Here is an 18,090-nt window from a genome sequence, read left to right on the forward strand (position 1 = left end):
CCATGGTGTATATGTGCCACATTTTCTTAATCCAGTCTGTCACTGATGGACATTTGGGTTGATTCCAAGTCTTTGCTATTGTGAATAGTGCCACAATAAACATACATGTGCATGTGTCTTTATAGCAGTATGACTTATAATCCTTTGGGTATATCCCCAGTAATGGGATGGCTGGGTCAAATGGTATTTCTAGTTCTAGATCCTTGAGGAATCGCCACACTGTTTATCACAATGGTTGAAATAGTTTACAGTCCCACCAACAGTGTAAAAGTGTTCCTACTTCTCCACATCCTCTCCAGCGCCTGTTGTTTCCTGACTTTTTAATGATCACCATTCTAACTGGTGTGAGATGGTATCTCATTGTGGTTTTGATTTGCATTTCTCTGATGGTGAGTGATGATGAGAATTTTTTCATCTCTGCTGGCTGTATGAATGTCCTCTTTTGAGAAGTGTCTATTCATATCCTTTGCCCAATTTTTGAGGGTTTTTTTTTTTTTTTCCTGTAAATTTGATTGAATTCTTTGTAGGTTCTGGATATTAGCCCTTTGTCAGATGAGTAGATTGCAAAAATTTTCTCCTGTTCTGTAGGTTGCCTGTTCACTCTGATGGTAGTTTATTTTGCTGTACAGAAGCTCTTTAGTTTAATTAGATCCCATTTGTCAATTTTGGCTTTTGTTGCCACTGCTTTTGGTATTTTAGGCATGAAGTCCTTGCCCATGCCTATGTCCTGAATGGTATTACCTAAGTTTTCTTCTAGGATTTTTATGGTTGTAGGTCTAACATTTTAGTCTCTAATCCATTTGAATTAATTTTCATATAAGGAGTAAGGAAAGGATCCAGTTTCAGCTTTCTACTTATGGCTAGCCAATTTTCCCAGCCCCATTTATTAAATAGGGAATCTTTTCCCCATTTCTTGGTTTTCTCAGGTTTGTCAAAGATCAGATGGCTGTAGATGTGTGGTATTATCTCTGAGGACTCTGTTCTTTTCCATTGGTCTATATCTCTGTTTTGGTACCAGTACCATGCTGTTTTGGTTACTGTAGCCTTGTAGAATAGTTTGAAGTCAGGTAGCGTGATGCCTCCAGCTTTGTTCTTTTGGCTTAGGATTGTCTTGGCAATGCAGGGTCTTTCTTGGTTCCATATGAACGTTAAAGCAGTTTTTTTCCAATTCTGTGAAGAAAGTCATTGGTAGCTTAATGGGGATGGCATTGAATCTCTAAATTACCTTGGGCAATATGGCCATTTTCACAATATTGATTCTTCCTATACATGAGCATGGTGTGTTCTTCCATTTGTTTGTGTCCTCTTTTATTTCACTGAGCAGTGGCTTGTAGTTCTCCTTGAAGAGGTGCTTTACATTCCTTGTAAGTTGGATTCCTAGGTATTTTATTCCCTTTGACGCTATTGTGAATGAGAGTTCATTCATGATTTGGCTCTCTGTTTGTCTGTTACTGGTGTATAAGAATACTTGTAATTTTTGCACATTGATTTTGTATCCTGAGACTTTGCTGAAGTTGCTTATCAGCTTAAGGAGATTTTGGGCTGACATGATAGGGTTTTCTAAATATACATTCATGTCTTCTGCAAACAGGGACAGTTCGACATCTTCTTTTCCTAACTGAATACACTTTATTTCTTTTTCTTGCCTGATTGCCCTAGCCAGAACCTCCAACACTATGTTGAATAGGAGTGGTGAGAGGGTGCATCCCTGTCTTGTGCCAATTTTCAAGGGGAATGCTTCCAGTGTATGATATTGGCTATGGGTTTGTCATAAATAGCTCTTATTATTTTGAGATACGTTCCATCAATACCGAATTTATTGAGAGTTTTTAGCATGAAGGGCTGTTGAATTTTGTCAAAGGCCTTTACTGCATGTATTAAGATAATCATGTGGTTTTTGTCTTTGGTTCTGTTTATATGCTGGATTATTTTTATTGATTTGCATATGTTGGACCAGTCTTGCATCCCAGGGATGAAGCCCACTTAATCATGGTGGATAAGCTTTTTGATGTGCTGATGGATTCACTTTGCCAGTATTTTATTGAGGATTTTTGTATCGATGTTCATCGGGGATATTGGTCTAAAATTCTCTTTTTTTGTTGTGTCTCTGCCAGGCTTTGGTGTCAGGGTGATTCTGGCCTCATAAAATGAGTTAGGGAAGATTCTTTCATTTTATATTGATTGGAATAGTTTCAGAAGGAATGGTACCAGCTCCTCCTTGTACCTCTGGTAGAATTGAGCTGTGAATCCATCTGGTCCTGGACTTTTTTGATGGGTAGGCTATTAATTATTGCCTCAATTTCAGAGCCTGCTATTAGTCTATTCAGGGATTCAACTTCTTCCTGGTTTAGTCTTGGGAGAGTGTAAGTGTCCAGGAAATTATCCATTTCTTCTAGTTTTTCTAGTTTATTTGCATAGAGGTATTTATAGTATTCTCTGATGGTAGTTTGTATTTCTGTGGGGTTGGTGGTGATATCCCCTTTATCATTTTTTATTGCATCTATTTGATTCTTCTCTCTTTCTTCATTAGTCTTGCTAGTGGTCTATCAATTTTGTTGATCTTTTCAAAAATCAGCTCCTGGATTCATTGATTTTTTGAAGGGTTTTTTGTGTCTCTATCTCCTTCAGTTCTGCTCTGATCTTAGTTATTTCTTGCCTTCTGCTAGCTTTTGAATGTGTTTGCTCTTGCTTCTCTAGTTCTTTTAATTGTGATGTTAGAGTGTCCATTTTAGATCTTTCCTGCTTTCTCTTGTGGGCATTTAGTGCTATAAATTTCCCTCTACACACTGCTTTAAATGTGTCCCAGAGATTCTGGTATGTTGTATCTTTGTTCTCATTGGTTTCAAAGAACATCTTTATTTCTGCCTTCATTTCGTTATGTACCCAGTAGTCATTCAGGAGCAGGTTGTTCAGTTTCCATGTAGTTGAGTGGTTTTGATTGAGTTTCTTTGATTGAGTTTTGATTGAGTTCTAGTTTGATTGCACTGTGGTCCAAGAGACAGTTTGTTATAATTTCTGTTCTTTTACATTTGCTGAGGAGTGCTTTACTTCCAAGTATGTGGTCAATTTTGGAATAAGTGCGATGTGGTGCTGAGAAGAATGTATATTCTGTTGATTTGGGGTGAGGAGTTCTGTAGATGTCTTTTAGGTCCGCCTGGTGCAGAGTTGAGTTCAATTCCTTGATATCCTTGTTAACTTTCTGTCTCATTGATATGTCTAATGTTGACAGAGGGATGTAAAGTCTCCCATTATTATTGTATGGGAGTCTAAGTCTCTTTGTAAGTCTCTAAGGACATGCTTTATGAATGTGGGTGCTCCTGTATTGGCTGCATATATATTTAGGATAGTTAGCTCTTCCTGATGAATGGATCCCTTTACCATTATGTAATGGCCTTCTTTGTCTCTTTTGATCTTTGATGGTTTAAAGTCTGTTTTATCAGAGACTAAGATTGCAACCCCTGCTTGTTTTTTTTTTTTTTTGTTTTCCATTTGCTTGGTAGATCTTCCTCCATCCCTTTATTTTGAGCCTATTTGTGTCTCTGCATGTGAGATGGATCTGCTGAATACAGCAAACTGATGGGTCTTGACTCTTTATCTAATTTGTCAGTCTGTGTCTTTTAATTAGACCATTTAGTCCATTTACACTTAAGGTTAATATTGTTATGTGTGAACTCAATCCTGTCATTATGATATTAGCTGGTTATTTTGCTCATTAGTTGATGCAGTTTCTTCCTAGCATCAATGGTCTTTACGTTTTGGCATGTTTTTGCAATGGCTGGTACCTGTTGTTCCTTTCCATGTTTAGTACTTCCTTCAGGAGCTCTTGTAGGGCAGGCCTGGTGGTGACAAAATCTCTAAGCATTTGCTTGTCTGTAAAGGATCTTATTTCTCTTTCACTTATGAAACTTAATTTGGCTGGATATGAAAATCTGGGTTGAAAATTCTTTTCTTTAAGAATGTTGAATATTGGCCCCCACTCTCTTCTGGCTTGTAGAGTTTCTGCTGAGAGATCTGCTGTTAGTCTGATGACCTTCCCTTTGTGGCTAACCCGACCTTTCTCTCTGTCTGTCCTTAACATTTTTTCCTTCAATTCAACTTTGGTGCATCTGACAATTATGTGTCTTGGAGTTGCTCTTCTCGAGGAGTATCTTGTGGTATTCTCTGTATTTCCTGAATTTGAATGTCGGCCTGCCTCACTAGTTCTCCTGGATGATATACTGCAGAGTGATTTCCAACTTGGTTCCATTTTCCCCATTACTTTCAGGCACACCAATCAGACGTAGACTTGATCTTTTCACATAATCCCATATAACTTGGAGGCTTTGTTCATTTCTTTTTACTCTTTTTTCTCTACACTTCTCTTCTCACTTCATTTCATTCATTTGATCTTCAATCGCTGATACTCTTTCTTCCAGTTGATCAAGTCGGTTTCTGAAGCTTGTGCATTTGTCACATAGTTCTCGTGTTATGGTTTTCATCTCTGGCAGTTCTTTTAAGAACTTCTCTACATTGGTTATTCTAGTTAGCCATTTGCCACATGTTTTTTCAAGGTTTTTAGCTTCTTTGTGCTGGTTATGTAGTTATTCCTTTGGCTCTGCGAAGTTTGATTGACCAAAGCCTTCTTCTATCAACTCGTCAAAGTCATTCTCCAACTAGCTTTGTTCCGTTGCTGGTGATGAGCTGTGTTCCTTTGGAGGGGGAGTTGTGCTCTGATTGTTTGAATTTCCAGCTCTTCTGCACTGCTTTTTCCCCATCTTTATGGTTTTATCTGCCTTTGTTCTTTGATGATAGTGACGTACTGATGGGGTTTTGGTGTGAGTGTCCTTCCTGTTTGTTAGTTTTGCTTCTAACAGTCAGGACCCTCAGCTGCAGGTCTGTTGGAGTTTGCTTGAGGTCCACCCCAGACCCTGTTTGCCTGGGTATCAGCAGCGGAGGCTGCAGAAGATAGAATATTGCTGAACAGTGAATGTTGCTATCTGATTCTTGCTCTGGAAGCTTCGTCTCAGGGGTGTACCCAGCCGTGTGAGGTGTGGGGTGTTGTTCTGCACCTAGTGGGGGATGTCTCTCAGTTAGGCTACTCAGGGGTAAGGGACCCACTTGAGCAGGCAGTTTGTCCATTCTCAGATCTCAAACTCTGTGCTGGGAGATCCACTGCTCTCTTCAAAGCTGTCAAACAAGGACATTTACCTCTGCCGAGGTTTCTGCTGCTTTTTTTTAGCTATGCCCTGTCCCCAGAGGAGGTGGAGTCTACAGAGGCAGGCGGGCCTCCTTGAGCTGCAGTGGGCTCCACCCAATTCGAGCTTCCTGGGCTTTGTTTACCTACTTAAGCCTCAGCAGTGGCGGGCACCCCTCCCCCAGCCTGGCTGCCACCTTGCAGTTAGATCTCAGACTGCTGTGCTAGCAATGAGGGAGGTTCCATGGGCGTGGGACCTTCTGGGCCAGGTGTGGGATCTAATCTCCTGGTGTGCTGTTTGCTAAGACCCTTAGTAAAGTGAAGTATTAGGGTGGGAGTTACCCAATCTTCCAAGTGTTGTGTGTCTCAGTTTCCTTTGGCTAGGAAAAAGAATTCCCTTCCCGCTTGCACTTTCCAGGTGAGGTGATGCCTCACCTTGCTTCAGCTCTCGCTGATCAGGCTGCACCCACGGACCAGCACCAACTGTCCGACATGCGCTATTGAGATGAACCCAGTACCTCAGTTGAAAATGCAGAAATCACCCATCTTCTGTGTCGCTCGCACTGGGAGCTGGAGGCTGGAGCTGTTCCTATTAGGCCATCTTGGGTGCGCCTCCAAAAATCATTTTTTTTTAAGAGTTAGACTGTTCTTAGCTATCCGTTTCACAATATTGAATGCCAGAATACTATAGAGCAAAAGTAATTAAAACTCAATTGTACAAGAATAGTGAACAGTTAATAAATTATATCAACTAAATAACAACACTTTATAACTTTTAAAGCAATAACACTAGTATACTAATATGGACAATTTTAGATAATGTCCATGAATTTAAACGAAAAGAAAAAGTGCAGACTGTGTATTTCTATCTGTGCTTCATTCTGTACATTTTCTTCAGGTCTGTCTTCATTGTTATTTTCTGCCTATCTTCTTTTCATTCTTCCTAGAGCAGTACCTGTACCACTGTTTATCTTATCTATCTATTGAAATTCTAATTTCAATAATCATATTTTCATTCTTAATACTTTCATGTGGATTATTCAGATGTTATATATCCTGACTCCTTTTATATTTGCTGATTTTATTTGTAAACAGACTAGCACAGATATAAAATGGTAGATATAAACAAACATAATCTACAAAATTAAAACATAAGAAGTGTGAAACTTAGAATTATTTGAAGTAATTTATTAAAATAGTAATGCTATACTTTTAGTTATTGTTAAAGCCAGAAATAACCTTTAATGTCACTTTTTCCACTTTAAGTTTGCTAAGACCTTTGAGATCAAATTTTGTGGCCAATGTCACATAGCTAATTAGTGCCAGAGGTGATATTAGACCCTGTTCTTTTAATTCCTAGCTTAAATTCTTTCATAACAAGTCCCAAGGCTATATTTCCAGTAGAAGTGTAATTACTTAAGAAGATCAGTGTAACTATGAAATAAATACAATAGTACAATATCAAAAATCAGTGTTTCAGCATTATATAAATTTGACCTATTTAAACCAAGTAGTCTAGAAAAACTAAATCGTAACTAAGAATCTGTTATTTATTTCCTTTATAGCACTTCTGGAAAAATTTAGAAGGTGTTTTATTTTCAAAGTTGACTAGAGACATCTAAATTCATAACTTTATATTTAAACCTTTCCACTCCTCAATCATAAAAACTAAAATGTATTTCACTGATATATTTTTAAAAGCCATTGAAACTACTGCCTCATCTAGCAAACAGCAAGTATTCAATAAATAGTGGATGAATGAATTATTTCTTAAGGAAAAGACTTGGACAAACTCATAGGTTATTATTCATGTCTTGCCATTAATTAAATAAATGGACATGACAGGAATACACTCTCATCCTGTTTTTGTATCTGTAAAATGACATCTTTGGTCAAGGTCACTGATAGTAAATAGGTTTTCATGTGTTCAATAATTCTGATTGAGAATAGCTCTCGTGGTACTAACTGTATGATAATTTTGATGCTGTGTTCAGGCTCAGCTAGGAAAAAGCATCATTTTTAGTTAATGACGTGTGTCTTGTACAAAGGATAGGAAGAGGTCACATACAGAATACACATTTTCCCATACCCTTTGGGAATGTGGAGAAGACATTTCTGTTCTTTTCATGTGTGGGCCAGTTGTTCTGTTTCAAAAGTATAGCTTAAAACCCTATAATTTTGATTGTTGATAACTTTGGGGGGGTCCTCTTGTTCTTATTTTCTCTAGTTCATACTTTCCAATGCAACACCCTGCATATGCCATTTCACCAAAGTGCCCAAATCAATAGCTGTCACCTGTCTTATGGGGAAGCTCAAGAAAACACACACAAGAAAAAGCAGCCTAAGGGTAACTGGAAGGAATAGACAGTTGGGATACTTTCTTTATTTCATTCATGGATTCTCAAAAATTTCCACCCACAGCATGATAAAATAATAATAATAATAATAATAATAATTAAAAGCTTCAGGACCAAGCCTCAGTGTTTGCTACACATTCCTCAGCTACGCAGAGAAATAGCATCTGATTATTTTCAAGTTAGATATATTCAAGTTCAGTAGGTATTTAATTATAAGTTAACGACTACCATGCTTATGACTTCACAAACCAGTTTTTTTCTAGTTATTTTCAATAAAGCTCAATAAGAAATAGGAAGTTTGAAAGCTAATTCCTCATAGTATCTTAGAGTTGATGGAAATCTAAAAAGCATTATTTAATCAATGCCCCATCCTCATCCCCATGAGGTCATTCACAATGTTATTTTCCTAACTGCTGTATTTTTCAGCGCCTAGCTCAGTGCTAGGCATGCATTAGGTGCTCAGAGGAAGAACAAATATGACTGTTGCTTGAATGAATGGACCATCAGGCCTTACAGTCATCTGCCATTGTACTTATCTATGAAGAACACACTTAGGTTGGAAAGAAAGAGGAGAGGGTGCTGTGGCAACTGCTGAAATACTCAGCTACTGTAATTTAATAAAATTAAATAAAATTTAAATAACATTTATAAATAAAATTTAATAAAATTTAATAAAATTCTACTGTATGAATTAAAAGCCAACTCCTCCTTCAAAGTTCAACTACAATAATACCTTCTTTTTAAGCCTTCTTTAATAAATCTAAACGATCATTTCTCTATGTTCCTGTAATGGGTTTCTTTCTTTGTCTTCTACTTCATCATGGGTATTCTATATTATAGGCAGTTGATTACAAACTCCTACTTCTAAATTTTAAATTAATTGAGGGCAAGGATTGGGTCTTATTCCTTTTTCTTTAATCTTAGAAAAATAATGAGAAAAGGTTGATTGTTAATTAACGGAGAGACTCAAAAGGCAGCCATGGTTCAATTAGGAGTAGCTTAAATTGGTCAGAGGGAAACAAGTCAGGGAAGACCATGGAGACTAAAGTAGGCAGCTGTAGCACCCAAACCACTCTCTCCACCCAAGAGGCTGTTGAGGCAATTTCTTCATTCAAATTGGAGTATCAAATGAGAGTCAACAGAGTATGTATATTTTCTCAGAAAAACTTTCACTTTAGGAAATAAGACATGGATTATTCCTATTACAACTGATCCAACAATAAAAAAATATTTTTGAACTTTAAAAGTGTGGAGGCAATGCTTACAATTATAAACAAATACTGATTCAAAGTGTAAATGCAGTGACAATTGTGATTAAATATTAAAGACAGGATGGACCCTGAAGATCATCCAAGTCAATCCAGTGATTTTCTAAGCAGAAAACAAAACAATATCCAGAAAGGTTTAGAGATTGGCCTGAAAACAGAAGTAAACAGCACTCAGTCTACAAGGGACTGACCTAAGTTCATCCAGGAAGTTTTGAAAGTTAAAGGCACTTACCTAGAAATAACAGACACATTTATTTATTGTTCTAAGATGAGAAATTATACTTCAAAAATATCTAAATCATTTTAATATACTATTACAAAATCTCAGGAGATTAAAAATACCTTTATTTTGAAGGGATCTTTGCAGCTCGAAAATGACAACAAAAGCTTTACTTCAGACAAAGAGAAGGATCATAACTCCTAGAGAGCTAATGAGAACATACCGGTTTCTATGGAACACTGAGGACCCTCTAGTGTTGGTGGGTACTTAACTGATACTAAAACGTACTTCAGGGTTTAATCTTTAATCTTTAATCTTTTCTTGCTTTCCTTTCCTTCATTTATCTCACAATAGCATAAACATGTGCTGAAATACATATTTTCAATCTCTATTATGTAAACAAACATTTTTAAAATTACACATTCTTAAGCAGAGGAAACAATCGTCTGGCTTTTTTTTAAAAAATCCTAAAATTAAGGTTCTTTTAATTTGCATATAACATATGTCTGAATTTTTTCTTACTGTGTGTCAGAATATTTGTAGAAAGAGAAGTTCTTCAAAAGTAGAACAACTATAATGTTAATTTTAGCTTGATTGTGATTTCTGTCAACTCTGATCTTCATTTTTTTTTTTTTTTTCTATATAAGGACCCTGTGAAAATTTACCTAAGAGTAGAGGAGTCTAGGAGTCCCAAGCAAGCACTTTATAGAGATGACTTAGTATTGAACTTGAGAGACATGGATGGACTTTTTCCTTTGTAACTGGTTCTTGCTTTGAAGTTGCTTAATAATACGACTCAGATTTTAACCCTTTGGATTCCATCTGAAGGGCTTTATGATTAGAGAAATGGGAATGGCCTCAGTTAAGACTTCTTCAATTACACCATGCTCCTTAGATTTCACTTTATTCTCACAGTTTTCTACAACTTTTCTTAAGTACTGAACATTCCTACCCCCGGGTGTTTTGTCATCATTTAAATCCTTTCTACTTCCAGGATATATCATGGGAAAATTGCACCACAGTGGATCTATTTTTTCACACTTTAAGCTGAAAGATGGTTTGAATAATTTTCCCTAGTTGATTCATAACTGCTAGTTAAATATTTCCCTAGCCTAAATTATGTAAAACTCAGATTATCTTCAACCCTAAATATGTTTTATTGCAGGTTTGTATTTCCTATTGGCACTCATTGCTCATGCGATCATTGCTTTCCCTGCCAAAGTTGTGCATTTGAATCATGGTCATAATGTATAGTTATTTACAGAGAAAATGAAGATAAAGTAGGAGAGTCTAATTGTCTGAAAAGAGAAGCCAATAATTGGGCTGTAGAAAAACTAGAATTGTTTATAGAGGAACTTTAGCTTGAATAAGAACTCACAAGTTATTTATCTGAGGTTTTACTTATTCTTCTTTTATTAAAAAATAGCAATAGCACACCTTTGAACACTAACTCTCTCTAGCTGTACACTATTTTAATAATTTACTTCACACAGCTCTAGTGTTGTAGAGAACTCAGAACTGTGTAGTTATCATTGAATTATATTTTTAATTATATAATTATACAGTTTGTTATAAAACAAATGCCTCAGACTGAAGGCTTCTTCATAAGTAAAAAGAACAGAAATTTTTCCTTCAAAGTTCATTCTGCAGGGATTTATATAGATTCTCCCTTTTCTTTTTCTTACAATTTCCTTCCTGGTTCACTTATTATAACCCACACAGGCGTATGTATCAAAGTGCACAATTATTTATAGCAGTTCGAATCAAATTTAACATAAAGGTTATAAGGTGTTTTGATATCAGAAAATACTTAAATTACATTGTTTCATTCATATAGAGATGAGGCATTTCAGTAATAGAGAGGTTGGATAAGTTGTTGAAAGTCAGTTATAGCATCACAGGCTACTCAATTGGCTTGGCTCAGTTTGAAAATGTAAGCACTTTCCATGCCTTATAATCTGGAGTCACTCTCCTTTATTATCAGTTCTCCCAACTTCCCCACCAGATCTAAGTTTATGTATCATTATATAGATAAATATTTTTATTCTATAAATAAATAATATTAAACTTCAGTGACATGCTAGACACTCTTCCAGGTTCTGAGGATTCAAAGGTGAGCAAAAGAGATCTGATACAACCAAGAACTGCAGTCTGGTGTGGACAATCAAATAATCTCATGAAAGAATAATTCATGGTTGTGATAAGTATTGGGGGGAAAATATGGATGCTTTCTGTGCTGGGGATATGATAACTGAAATATGAAAAATAATAAACAGGAGTGGGAAGGTGAAGGAAAGTAATATTAAGCAGATGGAACATAATATTCTCTCTCCAGAGATAGGAGAGAGGGTGAGTTATCCAAACAGTGGGACAAAGGCAGAGTTGTCAGAAGCAGAGAGAAGACAAGAAAGTAGAATGCATTGAGGCTGAAGACAGAGGCAGAGACCAGCACATCCAAGTCTCTGATGGCAGTATTGGAGATTTTCAACTTTATTCCTGAAGTATCCTAAGAGTAATGGGAAGCTTCTGAAGAGATACAATAAGGAAAATAACAAATTGGAATTTCACCTAAAAAGTATTATCTAGCAAACACATGGAATCAACCTAAATGCCCATTAGTGACAGACTGGATGAAGAAACTTAGTACTATACACCATGGAATACTATGCAGCCACACAAAAGAATGAGATCATGTCTTTTCCAGGAACATGGATGGAGCTGGAGGCTGTTATCCTTAGCAAACTAATGCAGAACAGAAAATCAGATACCATGTGTTCTCACTTGTAAGTTGGAGCAAAACAACAAGAAATTATGAATACAAAGAAGGAAACAAAAGACACTGGGTTCTGCTTAATGGGGAAGAGTGGGAGGAGGGAGAGAAGCAGAAAAGATAACTATTGGGTACTGGGCTTAATGACCGGGTGATGAAATAATCCGTACAACAAAATCCTGTGACACATGTTCACCACCTTCACATAAACCCCCACACCTAAAATAAAAGTTAAAAAAAAAAAAGAAGATTATACCATACATATAAAAAGGAAAATGAATTAGAGAGAATAAAAATGAAAGCTGAGAAACTAGTTACACACATCTATTACAAAAGCCAAAAGACATGGTGGGAGGGTGGACCAGGATGAGAGTAGTAGAGAGGCAAGACATTGACTTGAGCCACTGATATTTGGGTATTAAAACTGAATAGAGTTCAGGACAGTTGAACATTTTTCATGACTTCATTTCCAGAGAAAGTCTTTTTTTTTTTTTTTTTTTTTTTTTCCCCCGGGGTTCAGAATATCTCTTTATAGCCACTAAATCCAGATTTATATGGTCTTCCCAGATGCATGAACTCTGCCTTTTTGTATGCTTATCTTTTTGAGTTACCTTCTCAATCAGGTTTTTATCCCTGTTTTTACTTTTAAATAATCACATTATTTCTAAAACCTTCCAGCTTATATGTTTATGGTGAAACAGACACTATTAAACACTGAGCTTAGAAGCAGAAACAGATCCAACCACTTAAGATGATAATTGGTGACTTGGAGGGGCGGAGCAAGATGGCCGAATAGGAACAGCTCCAGTCTCCAACTCCCAGCGCGAGTGACACAGAAGACGGGTGATTTCTGCATTTTCAACTGAGGTACTGGGGTCATCTCACTAGGGAGTGCCGGACAATCGATGCTGGTCAGCTGCTGCAGCCTGACCAGCGAGAGCTGAAGCAGGGCGAGGCATTGCCTCACCTGGAAGCACAAGTGGGAAGGGAATCCGTTTTCCTAGCCAGGGGAACTGAGACACACAACACCTGGAAAATTGGGTAACTCCCACCCCAATACTAAGCAAACAGGCACACCAGGAGAATATATCCCACACCTGGCCAGGAGGGTCCCACACCCACGGAGCCTCCCTCACTGCTAACATAGCAGTCTGCCGCGATCTATCTGCAAGGCAGCAGCGAGGCTGGGGGAGGGGCGCCCACCATTGCTGAGGCTTAAGTAGGTAAACAAAGCCCCTGGGAAGCTCGAACTGGGTGGAGCCCACAGCAGCTCAAGGAAGCCTGCCTGTCTCTGTAGTCTCCACCTCTGGGGACAGCGCACAGCTGAAGACCAACAGGGGAAGCAGCGGGGGTCGGTGCAGATGCAAACGACTCTGTCTGACAGCGTTGGGGAGAGCTGTGGATCTCCCAACGCGGAGGTTGAGATCTGAGAACGGACAGACTGCCTGCTCAGGTGGGTCCCTAACCCCTGAGTAGCCTAGCTGGGAGACATCCCCCACTAGGGGCAGTCTGACGCCCCACACCTCACAGGGTGGAGTACACCCCTGAGAGGAAACTTCCAAAGTAAGAATCAGACAGGTACACTCGCTGTTCAGCAATATTCTATCTTCTGCAACCTCTGCTGCTGATACCCAGGCAAACAGGGTCTGGAGTGGACCTCAAGCAATCTCCAACAGACCAACAGACAGTCCTTCTGACTGTCAGAAGGAAAACTATCAAACAGGAAGGACACCTATACCAAAACCCCATCAGTATGTCACCATCATCAACGACCAGAGGCAGATAAAACCACAAAGATGGGGAAAAAATAGAGCAGAAAAGCTGGAAATTCAAAAAATAAGAGCACATCTCCCCCTGCAAAGGAGCAGAGCCCATCGCCAGCAACGGAACAAAGCTGGTCAGAGAATGACTTTAACGAGATGAGAGAAGAAGGCTTCAGTCCATCAAACTTCTCAGAGCTAAAGGAGGAATTACGTACCCAGCGCAAAGAAACTAAAAATCTTGAAAAAAGAGTGGAAGAATTGACAGCTAGACAAATTAATGCAGAGAAGATCATAAACGAAATGACAGAGATGAAAACCATGACACGAGAAATACGTGACAAATGCACAAGCTTCAGTAACCGACTCGATCAACTGGAAGAAAGAGTATCAGCGATTGAGGATCAAATGAATGAAATGAACCGAGAAGAGAAACCAAAAGAAAAAAGAAGAAAAAGAAATGAACAAAGCCTGCAAGAAGTATGGGATTATGTAAAAAGGCCAAATCTACGTCTGATTGGGGTGCCTGAAAGTGAGGGGGAAAATGGAACCAAGATGGAAAACACTTTTCAGGATATCATCCAGGAGAACTTCCCCAACCTAGTAGGGCAGGCCAACATTCAAATTCAGGAAATACAGAGAACACCACAAAGATATTCCTCCAGAAGAGCAACTCCAAGACACATAATTGCCAGATTCACCAAAGTTGAAATGAAGGAAAAAATCTTAAGGGCAGCCAGAGAGAAAGGTCGGGTTATCCACAAAGGGAAGCCCATCAGACTAACAGCAGATCTCTCGGCAGAAACTCTACAAGCCAGAAGAGAGTGGGGGCCAATATTCAACATTCTTAAAGAAAAGAATTTTAAACCCAGAATTTCATATCCAGCCAAACTAAGTTTCATAAGTGAAGGAGAAATAAAATCCTTTACAGATAAGCAAATGCTTAGAGATTTTGTCACCACCAGGCCTGCCTTACAAGAGACCCTGAAGGAAGCCCTAAACATGGAAAGGAACAACAGGTACCAGCCATTGCAAAAACATGCCAAAATGTAAAGACCATCGAGGCTAGGAAGAAACTGCATCAACTAACGAGCAAAATAACCAGTTAAAATCATAATGACAGGATCAAGTTCACACATAACAATATTAACCTTAAATGTAAATGGACTAAATGCTCCAATTAAAAGACACAGACTGGCAAACTGGATAAAGAGTCAAGACCCATCAGTCTGCTGTATTCAGGAGACCCATCTCACATGCAGAGACATACATAGGCTCAAAATAAAGGGATGGAGGAAGATCTACCAAGCAAATGGAGAACAAAAAAAAGCAGGGTTTGCAATCCTAGTCTCTGACAAAACAGACTTTAAACCAACAAAGATCAAAAGAGACAAAGAAGGCCATTACATAATGGTAAAGGGATCAATTCAACAGGAAGAGCTAACTCTCCTATATATATATGCACCCAATACCCCAGTACCCAGATTCATAAAGCAAGTCCTTAGAGACTTACAAAGACACTTAGACTCCCATACAATAATAATGGGAGACTTCAACACTCCACTGTCAACATTAGACAGATCAACGAGACAGAAAGTTAACAAGGATATCCAGGAATTGAACTCATCTCTGGACCAAGTGGACCTAATAGACATCTATAGAACTCTCCACCCAAAATCAACAGAATATACATTCTTCTCAGCACCACATCGCACTTATTCCAAAATTGACCACATAATTGGAAGTAAAGCACTCCTCAGCAAACGTAAAAGAACAGAAATTATAACAAACTGTCTCTCAGACCACAGTGCAATCAAACTAGAACTCAGGACTGAGAAACTCAATCAAAACCGCTCAACTACATGGAAACTGAACAACCTGCTCCTGAATGACTACTGGGTACATAACGAAATGAAAGCAGAAATAAAGATGTTCTTTGAAACCAATGAGAACAAAGATACAACATACCAGAATCTCTGGGACACATTTAAAGAAGTGTGTAGAGGGAAATTTATAGCACTAAATGCCCACAAGAGAAAGCAGGAAAGATCTAAAATTGACATTCTACCATCACAATTAAAAGAACTAGAGAGGCAAGAGCAAACACATTCAAAAGCTAGCAGAAGGCAAGAAATAACTAAGATAAGAGCAGAACTGAAGGGGATAGAGACACAAAAAACCCTCCAAAAAATCAATGAATCCAGGAGTTGGTTTTTTGAAAAGATCAACAAAATTGACAGACCGCTAGCAAGGACTAATAAAGAAGAAAAGAGAGAGGAATCAAATAGACACACAATAAAAAATGATAAAGGGGATATCACCACCGACCCCACAGAAATACAAACAACCGTCAGAGAATACTATATACGCCTCTATGCAAATCAACTAGAAAATCTAGAAGAAATGGATAATTTCCTGGATACTTACACTCTTCCAACACTAAACCAGGAAGAAGTTGAATCCCTGAATAGACCAATAGCAGGCTCTGAAATTGAGGCAACAATTAATAGCCTACCCACCAAAAAAAGTCCAGGACCAGATGGATTCACAGCTGAATTCTACCAGAGGTACAAGGAGGAGCTGGTACCATTCTTTCTGAAACTATTCCAATCAATAGAAAAAGAGGGAATCCTCCCTAACTCATTTTATGAGGCCAACATCATCCTGATACCAAAGCCTGGCAGAGACACAACAAAAAAAGAGAATTGTAGACCAATATCCCTGATGAACATCGATGCAAAAATTCTCAATAAAATACTGGCAAACCGGATTCAGCAGCACATCAAAAAAGTTATCCACCTTGATCAAGTGGGCTTCATCCCTGGGATGCAAGGCTGGTTCAACATTCACAAATCAATAAACTTAATCCAGCATATAAACAGAACCAAAGACAAGAACCACATGATTATCTCAATAGATGCAGAAAAGGCTTTTGACAAAATTCAACAGCGCTTCATGCTAAAAACGCTCAATAAATTCGGTATTGATGGAACATACCTCAAAATAATAAGAGCTCTTTATGACAAACCCACAGCTAATATCATACTGAATGGACAAAAACTGGAAAAATTCCCTTTGAAAACTGGCACAAGACAGGGATGCCCTCTCTCACCACTCCTATTCAACATAGTGTTGGAAGTTCTGGCTAGGACAATCAGGCAAGAGAAAGAAATCAAGGGTATCCAGTTAGGAAAAGAAGAAGTCTAATTTTCCCTGTTTGCAGATGACATGATTGTATGTTTAGAAAACCCCATTGTCTCAGCCCAAAATCTGCTTAACCTGAGAAGCAACTTCAGCAAAGTCTCAGGATACAAAATTAATGTGCAAAAATCACAAGCATTCTTATACACCAGTAACAGACAAGCAGAGAGCCAAATCAAGAATGAACTTCCATTCACAATTGCTTCAAAGAGAATAAAATACCTAGGAATCCAACTTACAAGGGATGTAAAGGACCTCTTCAAGGAGAACTACAAACCACTGCTCAGTGAAATTAAAGAGGACACAAACAAATGGAAGAACATACCATGCTCATGGATAGGAAGAATCAATATCGTGAAAATGGCCATACTGCCGAAGGTTATTTATAGATTCAATGCCATCCCCATCAAGCTACCAATGAGTTTCTTCACAGAATTGGAAAAACTGCTTTAAAGTTCATATGGAACCAAAAAAGAGCCCGCATTGCCAAGACAATCCTAAGTCAAAAGGACAAAGCTGGAGGCGTCACGCTACCTGACTTCAAACTATACTACAAGGCTACAGTAACCAAAAGAGCATGGTACTGGTACCAAAACAGAGATATAGACCAATGGAACAGAACAGAGTCCTCAGAAATAATACCACACATCTACAGCCATCTGATCTTTGACAAACCTGAGAGAAACAAGAAATGGGAAAGTATTCCCTATTTAATAAATGGTGCTGGGAAAATTGGCTAGCCATAAGTAGAAAACTGAAACTGGATCCTTTCCTTACTCCTTATACGAAGATTAATTCAAGATGGATTAGAGACTTAAATGTTAGTACCTAATACCATAAAAACCCTAGAAGAAAATCTAGATAATGCCATTCAGGACATAGGCATGGGCAAGGACTTCATGTCTGAAACACCAAAAGCAACGGCAGCAAAAGCCAAAATTGACAAATGGGATCTAATTAAACTAAAGAGCTTTTGCACAGCAAAAGAAACTACCATCAGAGTGAACAGGCAACCTACAGAATGGGAGAAAATTTTTGCAACCTACTTATCTGACAAATGGCTAATATCCAGAATCTACAAAGAACTCAAACAAATATACAAGAAAAAAACAAACAACCTCATCAAAAAGTGGGGAAAGGATATGAACAGACATTTCTCAAAAAAAGACATTCATACAGCCAACAGACACATGAAAAAATGCTCATCATCACTCGCCATCAGAGAAATGCAAATCAAAACCACAATGAGATACCATCTCACACCAGTTAGAATGGCAATCATTAAAAAGTCCGGAAACAACAGGTGTTGGAGAGGATGTGGAGAAATAGGAACACTTTTAC

This window comes from Rhinopithecus roxellana, chromosome 3, assembly GCF_007565055.1.
Source record: "Rhinopithecus roxellana isolate Shanxi Qingling chromosome 3, ASM756505v1, whole genome shotgun sequence".
Taxonomy (NCBI): domain Eukaryota; kingdom Metazoa; phylum Chordata; class Mammalia; order Primates; family Cercopithecidae; genus Rhinopithecus; species Rhinopithecus roxellana.